The sequence below is a fragment of the Bombus affinis genome, chromosome 14 (assembly GCF_024516045.1).
Source record: "Bombus affinis isolate iyBomAffi1 chromosome 14, iyBomAffi1.2, whole genome shotgun sequence".
Classification (NCBI taxonomy): domain Eukaryota; kingdom Metazoa; phylum Arthropoda; class Insecta; order Hymenoptera; family Apidae; genus Bombus; species Bombus affinis.
The window spans coordinates 347,533-363,354 of NC_066357.1; the positions used below are offsets into that span (position 1 = coordinate 347,533).

Consider the following 15,822-nt stretch of genomic DNA (forward strand, 5'->3'; position numbering starts at 1 on the left):
AATGGATAGCCCTTAATTTATAAGGTGAAGCGGCATTACTGTAAAAATCGAAAAGGACGTTAGTCCAAGGTAAATTGAATCGCGTGACAAATTGCGAATGAATTATTCATGGAACCATGAAATATCCGGCTGATATCCTACGTGTAATTCCTGCCAGTTCATAGACTTTTAAGAATTTCATTAAATCGATCATAATCCCTGTGGACAAAGTAAAAATTTCGCCTGGCGGGAACAGAGCCAACGCTAACGCAATGATTCGATCTCCTCGCCGAACTTATCTCCTATGTCCTATACGTATAATCTAAAAACAAGAGAGAAAGTTAGACAACTCTGGCGACGATATAATTATTACGGATAAAGATAAAGTGATAAAAGTACGACATTATCGGATGGTTGGTGAGTATAACGAAGTAAGTAATACGAATCAAAATGTTATAAAATTTTGTTGCATTTACGAACGAAGCATGGACAATAACTAATTTCCCAGTTGGTAAAAGATGTTATGGAATTTTCATCGTAGAAAGCTATCGATAATAATCGATACGACAACGATGTCTTTCCATCCCTATATGAGAGAGACCGCGTGGCACAACACGATCTCGCAGCTTTTTAAGTCGTGTCATAAAGGATTTTATCTTTATTCTGTTCCTACTGGATTTCTACGAAGCTTTCGAAGCTATTCTCGAACAAAGAAGCTTGTTTTCCTCCGATACAGATTATCCGATACAGACTGTCGTAATTCCTATCGAATCGATTTTAGAGAATTTTGTTCAGCAAACTCAAGAGAGTGTATAGTTTGATTCTCCTTTGTGAAATCTAGCCTTAGCTGTCCGGCTCTTCTTCCTTTTAGGTAAAAGCGATATTTGTTTCGGTTGACGGTATTGTAAAAAATGTAGGAATGTACGTGTAACATCTTTTTTTCTTATTTTTTACTTGTCTTCGTAGATATCGAAAGGATTACGCTCGATGTGCATCTAGCTTTTCTAAGAAACAAACAGAAATGTAATGTATGTAATGTAATATCTGTAATAGTTGTTCAATTTCTTCTAAATCATATATTACAAAATCTTTGATTCTCGCGAATCACTAGGCTAAAATATTTAATTCTCCGAAACAACGGAGAGGAAGTAAGAGTAAGTACAGAGAATATCTGGCACAGCTGTCAACGGATCGTTTCTCTTCCTTTCATTTTCTCTGTCTCTGTCTCTCCACTTGTAGCTTCCATCCTGTTTTCATACCTGGAACGGAAATAGGAAAACGAAGAAAGGACGTTCGGTGTTTCGAACGTGTCCTAAGGAATCGGATAGAGAATGAAAGAAAAATATGCATCTTCGATATTACCAAGCTAGACTCGGATGAAAAGCTGGTCTCTCTCTCTCTCTCTCTCTCTCTCTCTCTCGTCTCAGTAACGATGACGAAACGAGACAAAATTCTATCCGTCGGAGAAAAATGAGCGACGCGGAGCAACGAATTTCGATTAAAACGAAAAGAAATTTACGAATCCGACGTTTGCACGATTTAACTTTTGAATCGATTTCTTCGTTGTTCGATTCAACTTTCGATTTATGACTTTTTCCTCGTTGCTAAAACACGGTTTCTTACTAACGCCGATAGGGCGAAAGCAGACGTCGAATTCGCGTACGCTTTTCAAGGCAAGCTATGGGTATACCGTGGACTGTATGAACAATAAAAAGAGGAGAAACTTTGCCCTTTACATCGCCGTAAAAGGTACACGAAATTACTGGAGAGAAGGAGAGTGGAACAGGTTGCCATTGAAGAGACGCAACTTTCAAACTTGAAATTACCGCCTTTCTGCTCCAACCAACAATGACAGTTCGACCTCTATATTCGGATTTTATTACGAGAAAACGAACTCCATTCTTGAGTAAAGTTTTAACCGAATAGATTCAACCGAAAAATTAGTCGTACTGTTTTTCTTTCAACAGACGATTCTATCAATATGAGACCACTTTTACCGAATATTCTCTCAGGTTTATATCGTGTTGTATCTAATATAAAAGGATATATGTATATGTGTACATATATATGCGTATACGATAAATGAAATATCGTACTTGTTAACATTTACCAAACATTATTCTGCGAAAATTCTATTAGATTATTCGAGCGTAAAGGATTATGGGATCGTTGGCTTATTTCAAATATTCGTGATGTGCGTGTACCTGTACTATACTGTTTTCATAATTCTTCGCTAATATTTCGATCCTCTATAATTCGTTATATGTGGGATAATAGTTAGTCGACTCTTTAATTATTTTGAACAACGCGTTATTAAGTATCGTAATTGGAATTTAGACGGAGTAAGAAATATGCATAAAATGATCAACTAACGGGAATGATTACGGGAATAATTGGGGGAGTAATTACGGGATGATTAACAGGTATGATTTAATTTTAACTAGCATTCTCTCTCGACGAATGACCGCGTTACCGATCGCACAATAGAAATTTTCTGCCACGATCAAGCATCGAGTAATTCTCTAAATATCTCTGTTCGGTTTAATCTTTGTACGGTAGAAATCTCTTAATCATTGCGACCGGTATAATCATGTACGCGGTATATAATTATAATTAAAGGAAACGAGAAACGAGATACTGTCTTGAAAACTAGATGCGTTTAATTTGACGAGGAATATTAATAAAATAAAATGAAATAAAATAACAGGCTACGATGAGAAATAGAAGGAAGTTGTAAGAGATATTTTCGAGAAGATTCGTTAGAATTGAATATTTTCCATTTTATTTAATTCCTCGTATTTCCTATTTAGAGCTGGCATTGAAACGATCTTCGTTTAATATCGGGGTATTTTTGGCAGGGTGCAATTGACGTTGTAGTAGACGAGGCCCATTCGCCACAGATGGTTCGTAAACGAATCGTCGAGAGTGCGGAACGCGCGTGCAAGCTTATCTTTTAACACGACTGGCCAGGTAAATCAATAGAGCCGCTAGAGCTTGAAACAAAAACAAGAAAGAAGAAAAACGTGGACACACACACATGCGCACACGTACTAAACGCTATATCTGAGCCTTCTACTTGGCTGATTCGTATGTAGCTGGTTACGTATAAAGCTGGCTTTCGTGCCATTGAGATGTTTTGAATTATGGCAACCCTCGATTTCTTACACGATTTATTTCACCTCTTCCTCGAAATCGTTGAGAAATCATGGTGAAACGATCTGTTACGAAAAATGTTTCCTAGATCTTGTTAAATGAAAATCTTTCATTTATTTACATTTATGACAGCAACGATTGGAATTTATTAATATCACACTAACAGTTATTAATTTGGAATTATTAAATATTGATCGTTGTTATAACTTTATATTATATATTTAACTCTATATTATTATAATATGATAATTTTCCAATTATTGCTCTGTATTCTATTACGTTTTTTTGAAACGATTTGTGAATTAAGAACGTCGCAAACTAACAAGATTCATTTCCGTACAACATTTCCACAATTGTCAAAACTTTCTAATTAAGTTTTAAAATGTATTTATTTATACAGCTATTTCTCGTTGCCAGGCCAGTAAAGCAAATAAGCATATTCTTCTTCGTAGAATAAATTTGTTAACCGAGTGGAGTAGCTCGATACGATCAAAGTTGTAAATGCGTGCTACATAGACTTTTTAATTTGACGTTCAAGATGGAGTTTCGTTGGAATATATTTATGTGTTTTGTCGAACGTCTCGGATGGACTCGAAGAAAAGGCCTCCGTTAACTTTTCATATCCTTTTGTACATAAAGTATCGAACGGTGGGAATGGTAACTGTTAGAAGAACGCGATTGATCCATATGAGAAGAGACTCGAAATAATAAGCAATAAAAAATAATATGTTAATATCTTAAAGAATATCTCTTCGTTCTATGAGATTATTTTCATATATTTGATAATTTTCTATGGAAAAGAAATGATTAAATTGGTCAGCAATGGAAATTAATAACAGTTAGTAGGTACAATATAAAAGATTATACGTCAAGCTTAGAAAACGCTTATTTATATCTTTTAATAATTAAAAAAAATCTACGTATATAGCATTAAAAAGGCGAAACAACTGCTCGATAGAAAGTTATCTCTATTGAAAGTCTCTCTTCGACGAAAAAAAAAGAGTTTCTTAAACGAACGCAGAGCGACAAAAATATGGAAAGACGTGGATGCTTTCTGAAGAATTCCATTTTCTGGAGGGAGAGGAAGGAACGTGGAGAAAGCTCGTGAAAGGAAGTCGTTTAACGCGATTCGGGAGCCTCTTTGCGCGAGCTTGGAAAGCGGAAGCGGAAACAAAAGAGAAAGAGAAGGAGAGCGTTACATTACTTACGTTACGTTACAGTGTTGCATTACAGTGTTGGGTTACACGGTGTTGTTGAAGAGGAGGCTGCACCACGTCGGCGTGGTGTTGCGTCTAAACACGTTAATGTGGCGTCGGACGTGGATAATTCCACGGACGCGGTACTCGAAAGAAAGAAAAAGTATCGGGGGACCGGTGATCTACTATCTCTATTGCGACTTGCTGGTCGTTTCTTCCGCGTTTCCAAAATTTTAGAAACCAGCAGGTTGTCAAAATTTCGTTTTCTTTCCAAGAAAAATTTCGTTCCATTCGTTTCTTTACAAACTTTCTTCTTAGAGAAGGATTCTTAAACCGAGAAAAGGAATACAACGGAAAATTTACATTTGATTTGCGACTGGCTTTCATCAGAAGCTAGCCTTAAAGAGCTACCAACCTATGGCGTTTTCGTCGCTCGTGCTTGTCACAAAATGTACATGTTTCCAGTAACGAAAGCGAAGAAATACATTAAATCGACTGTAAATAATATTCGTGCTCGAATTGATTTCGTGTCGGTCATCGATCAAGCGGCAGCGACATTGTCAAGATACAAATTTACCGTGTGACAAGGTGTACGTAATAAATAGTTAGCCTAGTGGCGAACTCGGAAAATTGAACTATTAACTCGTAGTCGATGGTTCAGGTGAAACGGTAAGCGTTAATACTTTGTGCAAGAGCAAAAGGTGCGATCCTAACGACTTGCTCGAATCAAATATCTTGCAAAATACTAAAATCCATAAGGAAACGTACGCAGGGATATAAAAGGTCAGTCTGTATTTTACTTTTATATATGTATGTAGTATCGTGGACAAAAGGCCTAAGATATCGGCCGAACCATAAACAATGTCGCGAGAGCCGCGGCATCGTCGGGTACATCAATGTGTCGTCGGTCTTTTCAAGTGAATAGTTTCGTGGAAAAGGCCTGCGTGACCCTGGCCACGGGCGTTTTTGGGACACGTGCGCGATAGGACGGGAAAAGACAAAGAGATGTTAAAGGCAGAGTTAGTTGAGAAGCCGGTGAGGAGGGATGCAAAAGGTGTGCGCAGTGTGAGTTGAGAAGCGAGAGCGAGCGAGTGTAGAAGCCGGAGAGTGTGAATCGGGAAGTCGAAAGCCGCGTATGAAAATAAGACGTACGACAGCATTGTAATTATTTCGTTGCTTCGAATATTATTAATTAAATCAAAACATCATTACTTGTCCTTTCCTCTAAGACCCATTTAGATACTACATGTATGTTAAAGATTCAAATTAGAATATTGTGCTGATATCGTCCGATTTTATTATTGTTGTTGTTGTTGTTATTGTTGTTGTTATCGTTATTGTTGTTGTTATTGTTATTGTTATTTACATAGGAATTGGATAAACATGGTCGATTTGCGGAAGGACATGGAAGACAGGTAGGAAGTAACGACTATGGAGAATCGATAACCGTAATTCAGCTACGGATGATCGGAAAAAGTAGGTTAATCCAGCCTTTATCAAAGGCGATTCAGATTCGTTCGATGAGGCTCGTGGCGATAAATTCGCCGCTGTTCGGCCAATGTTAACCCACGAACGATCAGAATATCGCGATGAAGTATACGGTATGAAACAAAGGACGAACGTTATCGATCCCGAGATGGAGATTTTCATTTGCCATTTGCCGCGTCACGTGCCGCGAGATCACGTACAGAACGATCCACGTGAAAACGAACGTACAAGTTAAGATTACAATCGTAAGATTATAATCGTTTCGCTTAACGTCTGCTCGCGGTTTCAATGTCAAATCCAATTTTAAAATTACTACGCATCCGTCGTACGCAGCATCGCGAGCCGGGTATTGTCGAGTGTCGTGGCCTTTAAATTGTCGCCGTTCGATCGAAAAAGATGAACAAACTCGTAAAACATGCTTGGATCGGGGAACTAATGGAACGGTGAGAAGGAATTGCTTGGCATGTCAGGCTTCGAGGATCAAAGAAAGCGCCTCGTCCGATTTCCAATTTTCTTGATCGTCATCAATTCGTGCAAAGAGAATTGGAAGTTTTCGCCGCCTCGGTTCCAGCCTACTATTCTCGCCCGACGTTGTATTTCCGATACAAAGACTGTCCGATTCGCTGTCAGAAAGAAACAAATTGGTGAAAGGATCGACGATAAATTATCCTTTGCGATTATATCTCCCTCTGTAACTCTCCGAGCAAAGTTTCTTTGACAACCTCGTACCTTATTGAACATCGTCCGATGAGGTATCGACGGTATCGTAAACGCGGTCGCAAGGCAATCGATGAGTCAGGTGACTATAACGATTTATCTTAGATTACCGAAATTTAAATGTATATAACATAATATACAATATATACATAGAGCTACAAACGTAGGATGTACAAACGCGCTTTAAAAACTGAACGTGTAATTGTTACTTGTATTTTACGCGAAACGACCATCGATCAAATATCGAAAGATAGATAAAGACGAGACATTTCGCGTAGAGTTCCGTGTAACGTCTGGTCCGCGAATGTAAAGAAATTACATGGGTCCGCAAACGTTCAACGTAAAAGTTCATTGTCGTTTGATTTCTGTGGCGTACAATGCCGTCCAATTTAACGATGGAGATCTGGAAGCGCAACGGAAGCTTCCTTCTGCCCGTTTCGTATCCCATTGTCGCCAGAAACAATGGACGATAGTCGTCTGGTTCCCCCTGTTTCTCCTTCTTCGTTATTTCCCTCTTTCTCGATCTGCTTGTCGTCTCTGAACTCTCCGCCCCATTCGTAGTGGAAAATATCGGTTATATCGTTGTTTCGTCGATGACTTTTCGCGGTCTATCGAAAATTATCCTGCAAAAAGGTCTGTATTACCCGTTTGTGGTCCATCGCGAGAGTCGAAGTTCCATGATTGTGAAAAATCTAAGAAATTTGAGAAACGAAGAAACCGTTGGGACACGCGTTGATGGCGATAAAGCCATAATGGTCAAATTGCACCGGCTATGTGTGCACCGTGCACATGATACTCCAGGCCGAAATTAACCGCGCCAAGCTAAGCTAAATAGAATGGTAACGATGGATAGTCCACGATGGCAAGACGTTGATCCATTGGCTGGCTCGTTTGTTAATCGGTGACTACTTGTATTATACACGTCTGTATATACACGTCGGGGGCTTTGATCGTTTATTTGGCGAATCGTGTAACATTGAATCGGACGAGAGTATTTTTTATCGTACTTTCTTTTCTTCCTCGCCTCCGCCCCCCCCCCTTTAATTATGTAACACGCGAGATTTGATGCGAAGTTAGGGAATACGAGTATTCGGGAAATTATCGAGCAAAAATGCAGAGAACAAAGAGATATCGTCATTTTACTGGGATCTTTTCATTTTTCTTCCAAGCGTATAACCGAGGGGTCTTTTTCGAAATCTACCATGGCCTTTTTCTCTTACTTATTCAAAAATCTGAATCGCGAATGTAGAACTGAAAATTCAAAGAATTTCCAATTTCCGAAGGAAGCTGTCGAAGATCGTTTTTTAGCGTTTCATTCGCGTCGTTTCGTAGTCGTTGAGCCGACTGGGTGGACCAAAAGCGGTGTTCAATGAGGTAATTGCCTCTCGGAGCGAACGTGATCGAGCAGACTGCAGCGAGTGGTCAGTGGTTCTTGACCGGTTCGCGATGATCGTTGCGTCGCTGTGATTTTACGGCGCACCTTAAATGTATTTTTCAGGTGATTCTCCAAGTTTCAACATACGTACAAAGACACTTGAGAAGAATGTATTAAACTCGAAGGTTCGCGAAAGAGTCGATAAGATTGGAGAATTGAATTTTAGTGCAGCCAAATGGCGTGTAAACTGATTTTTATGAACGGCGTGGTGAAACGATAGCATTCGCGATATCCTTTTTCCTCCTCTTTCTTCTCTCTTCAAATGTTCAACATGAAAATCCAGTCCTCTGTTCCACGGACGTTCCTGTTTGCCGTCCGAATCGACGAGACTGCTTCGCTTCGAAATTAGTTGGAAACGAGCTGTCTCGAAGCGACGATCTCGGAAACGACATTTCGAACGTTCCCGATCGATTGCGACCAATTAAAGACTGGCGAACGCACCAGAATATATTCCATGTTTCATCGACAATGATACTCCGATATTAGGAATCGCGTCCGATTAAAGTATCTGTAAAACCTGTTTGCGTGGAATTGAAGCCACTTCGATCCTATCGTTGAAACAGTTTTGCGAAAATCAATGTTTGCGCAACTGCAAATTTCATGCGGATATTAAACGGATCCGAGCATCTTGAATCAGATAGGAAGATTAGATGCTATTTGGGACGAGATACTGGAGAGTTTCAAAGAAAGATGGATCGATTATTTAGCTTGGGGGTTATACAGAGGTCAGTTTCCCAGCGTGCAAACGGAAGCGAACAGTTCGCTAATCCTAATCGACATAAACGACCCGTCTTCAACGCATCGCAATATCACGAAATCACTACTGCGAATGCTGCTACGTGTTCGTCTATTTGATGGAGCGCGTGATTTGCCGGTGAAAGCTCGGACAATTATCTTGCATCTACGTCGAGTATATCGTTGTTATAGCAACGGTTTCATCGTTTCTATTTTTACATGCTACATACTCGTACGTTTTTTATTCTGATAACGTGTAAAGCTGCAAGCAGTAAATCCGCGTAAAAAATGTCTGATTGGATAATTTGTCCAGATTCTCTGCGATCTTCCTCGAATCATCCTCGAATCATGTTCGAACGATCCTGGAAAGCGAGAAAAGGCAAATTTTTGCCACGCGAATCGCTCGATCAAATACAGTCGATCCCGTACGATATAAGACAGTGTGTTTGTTTGTTAATGTACGGAAAGGGGATCTGGCAGACTAGACGGGGTCTGATACACGTCGTAATATCGGCGTTCCTGGCTGTCGCTCGCAGCAGGGATACCGGCCAGCTAGCCAGCCAGAGTCAAGAGGAAGCCGTTCTAACGAGCGCATTTCCCGTCTAACGACGCGTTCGCCGGCTTTATCGCCGCAAAAATAACCACCGGTGGCACCGCTCTTGTTCCACGGCTCTACGTTCTACGGTCAGGCTTTTCGCCTTTTCCAAACTTGTCGACGCAGCACGGTGCTGCGGCCTAACCGATCCCACGAGATCACCATCGTCTTCCACCTTCGTTAAGGGACAAGTACAAGAAGCAAGAGAATACTGATACGTACCCAAAATGCGAATCCAGTTTCGACGACCTTTTGCATTTCCGTTCCTTCTTTTTTCCGATACTACCAGCGAACAGAAAATTCGATGATTTGCGAATCACGTCATCAGAATCACGATCCTGAACAATTTTTTGTTTATACGCGTAACCGCCGCTCGATTTTAGTTTTTGAGATATTGACAAAAGACTGTCGGTATCGATACAGCGAATGGCAGTCGAATTTAAAAATCTACGCATCATCTGATTCTTATCTTTTCTCTGTACCTAATATACGCGTATAAAGGAAAGCTGTGAGACGAGCTTGGGTGTGTTGCGCGGATTTTTCGCATTACATTTATCATTTTGCGCGTAATATGATAAATACTGCGTATTTAGAAAATGATTATCATCGATAGCCTGAGTCAGGTTTAGACGAGTCTTTTAAATCCAACCAACGTAAAATCACGACAGTCGCGAACAGACAGATCTTCGTTTGAGTAACATGTCCGAAGACGTTCCTCACAGACTCGCGTACGTACTTGCGAATGATTATTTAGATTCGTAGAGTACATACGGGTGTGTGTGTGTGTGTGTGTGTGTGTGTGTGTGTCGTAAAATCGGCCCACGTTGCACCTCAGAAATTTTATGTGGAAGATTCGATATGAAAATAATGCTTCGTATTTGTCGTTACTATCTTGGATACTTGTTACGACCCTGGCTCTACAAACCTGCCTGCGAGTAACATCTTTCTGGTGTCCAGCCTATAGAATGGACAAAGCGCCGGGCAAAGACCGCATAACATCAGCGAGTTTCGTAGAAATATAACGTATCGTCCTTCGCTTTGTCGTCGTTTGTTTCATCGCTTGCATGAAAATGTAAACGCATCTCCAAGCGGCGGACGCATCGGTTACGCTTGCGACAGATAAAAATATAAAAATAAAATAAAAAATCAAGAAGTTAAAAAATCGTCGAAACGCAAGATGCCGGACGCTTTCTAAATAATTGGCGCAAGTTATTACCAGAAAAATATTACTCGGTATAAACTGGCTCGCAAAAGTATTCGAAATTCCAATCAAAATACGTATTTATGTAGATTTTGCAACGTTAGTAGCGCTGTAAAAGTTTGTTAGGGACTGGTCCGCGCGAAAATTTAGTAGAAACGATACTTTTCTGTTGAACGGGTGGAATTTTAAAGCTCGTCGCCCTCGAGGGGAAAGAGCCTGGCAACTCTCCCCGGGGAAAACAGGAACGCGTTACAAGTTACAAGTGTATTTTCGTTTGCTTTTGAGAAAATAAACTGTAATCGAACGAGATTTATTTATTTTTTTCTTCTTTCTTTTCCTGTCGGATCGATGACGGAGACGCTGAAAGTAAAACTGGCGCTAGTACATTTTCTTTCTTGATGAAAAATCGCTGGTACGATTTTATTTCCTTTTCCTTATTTCCTTCGGAAATGAAATAAGAACGGAGAACCGTCGAGTATTTTATTGCGTATGCTCGACGAGTATCAAACAAATATATCAACGAGTTTGAATACCGTGAAACAGATTTTTTTTTATCAAAGATCGACCTCAACCACGCTTTTGTCAAATTAGAGGATTTGTGCCGATTGCTTTCACTTTTCTTCCGACACCCTTGATTACGTCGTATCGGATGAAACCTAGCAACGATGATAAACCAACTATATACTTGTTAATAGATCAACGTGATGGCTGTAGTTATCTATTTTTTATTAGGTACCAATTTAACAAGCGTAAGACTCGATAACTTTGTAAATTTCTAACTCCGCATACGGTGTACTGTATAACTCTCAAGCTTATAGCACTCGATTCCATGATTCTTGACTTGATACGAGTCTGTGTAACTCTCAGCTTTAAAACTCTCGCGTCTATGATTCTCGTTTGCCTAGCCCTCTGTGTCTCACTCTACAGACCACAACTTACGAGCCACGAAAAGGTTAAGACTGTTGATCACGCGAGATTTTAAAACATTGCTTTCCCTGTTCTTCGACTTTTTGCCTAGAGGCTAGCAAAGCGAATCACAGTGAATCGAACGCAGGCGTGTTATTTTATAGGTTTTAGAGAATAGAGAATAGAGAGCGTCGATAAAGGATTCGATGTCCGTTGGAAACGACCCCTTGTTTACGTTACAACGTGGATTTTAACGAGATACATGTCGATGTTAAACGTAGAAAGTAGGAAAACGTCGCGGTGACCAAGATCGATCGATTTTGAAAGTTCAATTCCAGGCAACGCGTACGTATTTCTCTTTCTCTAATTATCTCTTTTTCGATGGGTCGTTACGAGTGGAAATGCACGAATTCGTACGCTAAATAATTATTTACGAATTACGATATCGCCCCAATTTATTACCAATTTACTTGACGAAGAACCTCGACGATAGTTAACACGACCCACTCGCTTTTTCTTCGTGCATTAAACGACATTTTGTTCGTTCTTCTGTTTCGTTTCGTTCCTTTATTGCCATTATCAATTCGTTTGGTCTTTAAATCGTTTTTAACCGGATCGTATTTTCATATTCTAATTGCCAAATATATGTACATGTATGAGGCGACGAAGAATGAAATGAAATGAAATGAATTATTGGCGCACCGATCGGAAAAACAGGATATGACGATGTTGTTCTAAAGACTAAAAGAGCTAACGCGCTTTCGACGAAAAGAACGAGCACAGGGAGGGAAGGAGAGGAATTAAATTCCACCAACTCGGTTTGCGTACTTAAAAACTCATTAGCAAGGCCCAACAAAAATTCCAACTCACCGGAAGCTGCAAGAACCTCGATGAGACTCGTAGTTTCTCTGGCGATTCTCGTCGACTCGGCGAAAAATCAAAATTACACCGCTAATTAGCCGGTGAATCCAGCCAGGCTAACTTCACCACTTGTTCTCTATCGGTGAAAACGATCGCTCAAGTACCTGATTCTCGCTTGATACCGTTTGTCTTTCGCGATTCACGAGTATCCCACTCGACGATGAAACAACCTCGAGGATCATGATCACAGGTGAAACGCTTCTCATCGTCCGGTCACGCACAAGTGTCCTAACGGATGGATTATTTTTAACGTTTATGGAAGAATTTTTCTGGTTAACAAGATTTGCAGAAATTTTCCTTCCATCTGTGTATTTTATTAGTTATGGTTGCAAGATTGGACAATTCAGCCATTTTTTTTCTTGTTTTTTCTTTTTTTTAATCACTTCGCAATCTTTTCTTTTCAATTTTTGTTTTCAAATATGTTCAATTTCGATCTAATCGGCAAAGATTTCGATACAATTAGTAGAATCTCTTTCGATTTGATCTATCGGGAATTTTGATTATCGCTGGACGCAAGATCGGTGGAATTTTCCTTTGGCATATCTTTTTAAATATTTGTAATTTTTCAAATTTAATTTCAATTAAATTTGATTTACAATCGAAAGCCCTGCGAATTTCAAAATATTTCGATAAGAGAATCTTTGAACAGTAAAGCTTCTATCTTCTCATATCTGATTATAACTTTCTATAATTTTCGGAAAATCTTTTCGTTCTAGAGCAGTGAACAAAATTCTAGAGCGCGGTCACTAAAATATTATTTTCCGAAGGCACACGCTTGGTTGATAGTTTCATGAGAACTCCGATACAATGCGTCAAAAACGGTCGGAGATGAATTACGCTTCTCCGGTTCTCTTCCTTGTCGTTGAATGCTTGCACACACACTGTCACGGTTATTATTAATGAGACCACGTTTGCATTTCTTAATACTTGGTTACGAAAAGATAAGATACGTCCCGTACTTTATCGGAAAACGAAACGTAAATACATTTCACAAAGAAAATACAATTAACTTGCTCGCAGTAATTAGATAAACGACGCGATCAACGTTTATCTCGACCGATTTCCATGGACGGAAATGTCACTGTGTAGCGGATTCCGTCATCCGGCATGATAAATTCGATAGACCGAATCTATCGAACGTTCGACAGATCCAGTTTCAACGATGGAAAATCGCGACGGTACGATGCGACAACAACGAAAACGAAAATAAAAACACTCGCTCCATTTATTCGGACGTTCGTTTCCATCTAAATGTAAACCGCAACATTCGTCGACATCCCGTTTTTATTTTCACCCTGTCGACAATTCAACGATACACGATATATATATATATATGTATGTATGTATGTGTATACATACATACACGCACACACATGTACGCACATGTACATATGTCGTTTATCGTTCCAACATCGATGTTTTTCCCGTTAATTAAGATGTATAGGTACGCAATATATCATTTTTCACCATATAAAATTCTTTCCAAATTTAGTAGCAACTTTTGGTTAAAACTTTTCGGTGACTTGGGAGTGTTACATTTAATAGATTCTATTTCCTATCGAAGAAGATATGGATTAACGTTTCCTTAAAATTTATTATTTTATATATCGATAAACAATTGCACTGGAAACAACTTGCTAGTAATTCACAGAAATTCACTCTTTAAACCCGCGAAGAATCGTTTTCAACGTTGCGCTTGATACATACTTTATACGACATTCTAATAGACACTGTTTTCTATTTAAACCGGCACTTTAAATTCTTTGATAATTTCTAATATTCGTAATAGGTTCTCTTTAGATTCTCTTTAATCAAAGAATATTCAAATATCGAGCGATAGACGCGATTCTTTGCATCGAAAGGAACACGGGAGAGAGGAAAAAGAGACGCAAACTTGTTTTCACCTTTGGGATTTCATTAACCGTTAAATCAAGAATCATCGGTTCGTAATAGAAGAGGAAATAGTCGAGCGATGACCGATCGATTCGCGACAAGATCCTCGAGGTTGTTGGAATCGTATATGCGGTGCCGATGAAGCGGAAGTGTGACGAGCCTCGGCATATCCGCTCGCAACGACGGCCGGCGTCGGACTGCCATCGGCCGCCACTGTTAAGGGGTTTTATCGACGGCGGGACAGATCGGCCGCCGCGGATAAACACGACCTGGGATAACGAACGAAACGTGTCCTATTCCATCATTTACGTAGCGTACGTTTACGTACACGCGTATACGTGTATGTACTCTGGACGACGCGAAGAAAATTTGTCTCTTTGATATTCAACCATCTCTTCTAGATCAAGGTTAAAGTTCTAAAAGCAGCCTGAAAAGGAAAGGAAAAAGAAAAAAGAAGGAAAAAAGGGAGAAAAGGATAGAAAACGTTGAAACACCGTATATTTTGGATATTTTAGTCGAGGTAAAGAATACTTGTGTTTTTCGCGTCCGAAGATTTTGAAAGAACGTTGCCTCAAATTTTTATCGAAATTTTTAATCGATACGATAAGTTCGCGCATGGTTTTATCATTTTTGGTTTTACCGTTTTTAATCCAATGCTATTTGTAGTTCCGTTCCCTACGTATAATTCCCATTGTTTCTCTTTTGTATTCTGCAAAGATATTTTTCAGTCTCATAAATGCCGTTAATAACTTAGTCAAGCACGTATATTTCGCGCAGCATTTCGTCAAACGTTGGCACAAATCTCCGTCTAGTATGGGGTGTTCACTCGTTCGCTGACAAAGAACACTATCAATGGCGGGTAGCCCTCCATTGAGTCAGCAAGGCTGACCTTGCCTCGTCACAATACGAGCAATCGTGTTTCGTCGAACGAGCAAGAAGCTTTAGAAAGTAACACGTTCCGAAAGAGCCATCGACTATCACTATCGGCCGATATGCTTCGCCGACGAAATGGCAAATGTCGCGCTAAAATAACGTTCTTCCATGGGGCAGGATTGCAAGTTGATGGAGGGTCTAAATTTACGCGCAAATGTATCGTTATGGTGTAAAAAAAAAGAAAAAAGAAAGCGTACTGAACACTCGCAACATTTTCAAAATCGTAATTGAACGCGTAGCAATTTGAAAAGATCGCAAATCGACTAAATACCATTCTAAAAAATTGATAACTTACGCCTTAGGCGTATACGTGCACTTGCCTTGGACAGAATATTACGATGGAAAGGGCAGCTCTATAAAAAAAGAAAAAAAGGGACGAAGCGATATGAATGTACCGTCTGTCAACTGTGAGGCGCAACTTGGTACAATTAAGACCTAAGACCAAGATTATAACTAGGAGGTAAAAACGACGAACGAATAATTAAAGAAACTGGTAGATCGTATCGACAACCTGGTCACTCGCAAGCGACATTAATTGTAACTGCCTTTATCGTCTGTATAGCGATATCATGTTAATCGAATACGTGATTATATGAAGAGTAACAGCGAGACTAAGGTAACCTCTACTCGCTTGACCCCTTAACCTACAATCGGCACTGAAATATTTTTT

At 39.7% G+C, this 15,822-nt stretch overlaps 1 long non-coding RNA gene across 1 annotated transcript in view; it reads right to left on the minus strand.

Moving 5' to 3' along the window:
- LOC126924154 (uncharacterized) overlaps nucleotides 1-15,822 on the minus strand; it is a 46,564-nt gene extending 30,742 nt beyond the window's left edge. Inside the window, exons 1-2 of the long non-coding RNA XR_007713435.1 lie at nucleotides 14,231-15,822; nucleotides 12,276-12,554 (exon numbers count right to left, since the gene is read on the minus strand). This is a non-coding gene — a long non-coding RNA (uncharacterized LOC126924154). The remainder of the gene's footprint in view (nucleotides 1-12,275; nucleotides 12,555-14,230) is intronic.